This window comes from Quercus suber, unplaced genomic scaffold, assembly GCF_002906115.3.
Source record: "Quercus suber isolate HL8 unplaced genomic scaffold, Cork oak 2.0 scaffold_19, whole genome shotgun sequence".
In the NCBI taxonomy this organism is placed as follows: Eukaryota; Viridiplantae; Streptophyta; class Magnoliopsida; order Fagales; family Fagaceae; genus Quercus; species Quercus suber.
The window spans coordinates 1,717,024-1,720,269 of NW_027069484.1; the positions used below are offsets into that span (position 1 = coordinate 1,717,024).

Sequence of the window (3,246 nt, forward strand, 5' to 3'; positions counted from 1 at the left end):
ACTAAAAGTCCAGTTTTTCGTCACTAAGGACCTTTAGTGACGAAATTGGACTTTTAGTGATGAAACTCATTTCGTCACTGTAGCCCCGTCACTAAAAGTCCTGGTGACGAAAAATTTCGTCACTAAAAGTCTGATTTGATTTAAAAAAAAATAAACTTTTAGTGACGAAAACGTTTCGTCACTAAATGTTTTCCTCACTAAAAACACTTTAGTTTACTAAATTATATTTAGTGACGAATAATTTCGTCACTAAAACTATGTTCAGGTACATATAGTGATGAAAAAATTCGTCACTAAAACTATTTTTAAGAAAATCCAGGCACATATAGTGACGAAAATTTTCGTCACTAAAATCATTTCTTAGAAAATTTTGCTATATTTAGTGACGAAATTTTCTTCACTAAAACAATTTTTTGTTGCTATATTTGTGATGAAAAAATTCGTCACTAAAACTTATTTTCTGTTTTTATTTTTTTTCATGGCTTTGATATTAACCTGTAACCTGTCATTACATTATTAAAACCTCACATTTGAATAACACATTTATTTCAACAACTCATTTATAAAAAAAAGATCCATACATTCCACAAGTAAAAAATAAAACAAGTATCCAATTCAAACTCCTTCCATACAATAATTGTTTGCAATACATACAATAACTCTACCTAAACCCTATTTTAAAACTAATGGAAGATGTTCTCATATGTCTTCAAGTAATGCCAAAAGTAAATCACCTAAAAGCCACCTATAAGAAATCTGCACAAATATAAAAACAATACTTCGTTAAAATCGTAAAGTAAAAACATTAACTATGTTGTAAGAAACATTTCTAACAATACATTAAGAGTAACCACACCAATAAATTAAAATCACAACTCCTAATGTATAAGTTGTAGAAAGCAAATAAAGTACTAACCAAAAAGTGTTTTAACTTGAAGTTAAACCACTCCCATAAGTAAGAGTATCATCATAACCCTTGCTCCTCAAAAAGTTAAGAATGTTCTTTTGGACCACACCATGCAAGCCACCCGCTTGCTCCAACACAACAACCCACCACAAAACCAATCACAAACATCACAAGTATAATACTTACAAGTATTGAAATCAAATAAAATACTATTCATCACGTCTAATTAACAATACTCATTCAAATTTGCAAAAAATGAAAAACACTCTCAATATGTATTTACTATTCATCACATCTAATCAACAATACTCATTCACATTTGCAAGAAATAAAAAACACTCCCAATATATATTTGAACCACCTTATAACACCATGCAAGCCACCCGCTTGCTCCAACACAACCCACCACAAAATCAATTTCCAACATCACAAGTATATATAGAGTTTTATAAGTTTTTAACTAGAATTTACTTACTTTGCTCAAACTAAGTTTACAACTTTCAGAAAAAATCCAAAGTTAACTTGTGTTCTTCACCTTGTTCCACACAATTTCTTTAGCCACAAAAGAGAAAGAGAGCAGGAGATAAAAGAAAGATAACTTTTAGTGAACAGTTAAGTAGACCCAAATTTAAAATACATATTCTTTATTATTTTTCCTGTTTCTAAACAGTGGTATAGCTTAGAATTCAATATTGAAAAGATTGAAGCCCCACTTTGTGGTATCAAGTCCCCACATTTCACTTAGTTCATATTGCTAGTAACCAGACTCAATCATACCTCAAAAATATTCCTAATGTTTAATTAGTCAACATAAAACATGGGGTTAAGTTGCCAAAGGCCCACACCCAACATTTGATAAGCCTCCCAATGATCTAATGGCTGCAGTCATCAACACATTCTAAGTATCAATAGGATTTCACCTGCATGCAACACATAGAACAGTGAAACTTTACCTCTTGATGGAGACAATGCAAGAATTTCAATAAAAAGATGAATCTCAATCTAGAATACCATAGATTCACATAATAAATAATAAGTAGATAATTGACATAAAGTCACTAGAATTAGGTAACAAAGTTTACACCTTCACTTGTACATTACATATATCTAACACTGGTATCAATGTGGAAACCAAACCAATGATCAAAGAGATAATGAAAAATATGTGCTCAAAACAATGATCAAAGAGATTCAAAGAAGCCTTGGTGACTATCCTAATTGATCATCAATGTGAAATGTATGTGATGGGGATTTCCTTATTGGTTGGTTATGGATTTTAATGGTTTAAAAATATTGAGATCACATTCTCATATGCTCACCAAGAACCTGGATTTGAACCAGCTACAGTGATAACCCAATTTGATTGAATGGAAGATAAATACAAAATTATGCTCAAAGAAGTTCCTCACAGCATTTAAAAAACCTTCTTTAGCAAATTTCAATAATTCCAACTCTCTTTTGCAGTTTGACAAATCCATACAACAAACAAAGACCAGTCATAGAAAAAGGTATGTAATGTGGTTGATTTCCATCAAATAAATTTGCAATCAGAATCAATTTCCACCTAATAGACATAAACTCACCAACCAACCATGCCCATTTTGCAATGATCACCATCCACCCATCAACAACCATGAATTTCCAGAAAAGAACCAACCCATATATAAAAATCAAAACCCAAATCTCCAAAATGCTTTAAAACAATCAATACTCGTTTAACCAATCCAAAATCAAAATGCTTTAAAACCCATATATACCTGTTTTCTTCTAGCAAGATTCTTGAACTCTTAAATCTGCAAAACCATCCATTATCCATAAAAATCAAAACCCAGTTCTTTAACATAGTTCAAGTATATTATAGTTCAAAAATAATTGAAAATCAGTTATCATAGTAGGAAATCAAGAACTTCAACATTCACAAAACATACATAAAACTTAAAGCAAAAGTTGAGAGAGATTGTCTGACCTTGAAGGCTTGGAGTGAAACTCATAAAGCTTTACGCTGAAAAAATAGAGCCTCAACGTCAAAGATGCAGAAACTAAGATTGAATGTTGAAACTATAAAAGAAAGGTTTAACTTTTTAAGTCAGAATATTTGAAAAAGAAAACTCACTGTCGCGAACGGCCGGCAAGCTGAACCGTCGCGAACAGTCGACAAGCTTTGCGTCGGGCTGAGCCGTCACGAACAGTCGGCAAGCTGAACCGTCGTGACCTAAAGCGAGTGAACCCTCGAGAGCTAAAGCGAGCAAAGTGGATTAGTGACGGTGAGGAGAGGTGTATCGGCAACGGTAAGGCGAGGATTGGCGACGGTAAGGCGAGGATCTATGACGGTAAGGCGA

The 3,246-nt window shown here is 32.9% G+C and overlaps 1 long non-coding RNA gene across 1 annotated transcript; it reads right to left on the reverse strand.

Annotated features, from left to right (window-relative positions):
* Positions 1–841: 841 nt before the first annotated feature.
* On the reverse strand, positions 842–2,941 carry LOC136062841 (uncharacterized). The gene is made up of 3 exons (XR_010624575.1): positions 2,874–2,941; positions 2,665–2,700; positions 842–1,827 (listed from the first exon to the last, which is right to left on the reverse strand). It is a non-coding gene; the product is annotated as an uncharacterized LOC136062841 (long non-coding RNA).
* Positions 2,942–3,246: the final 305 nt, after the last annotated feature.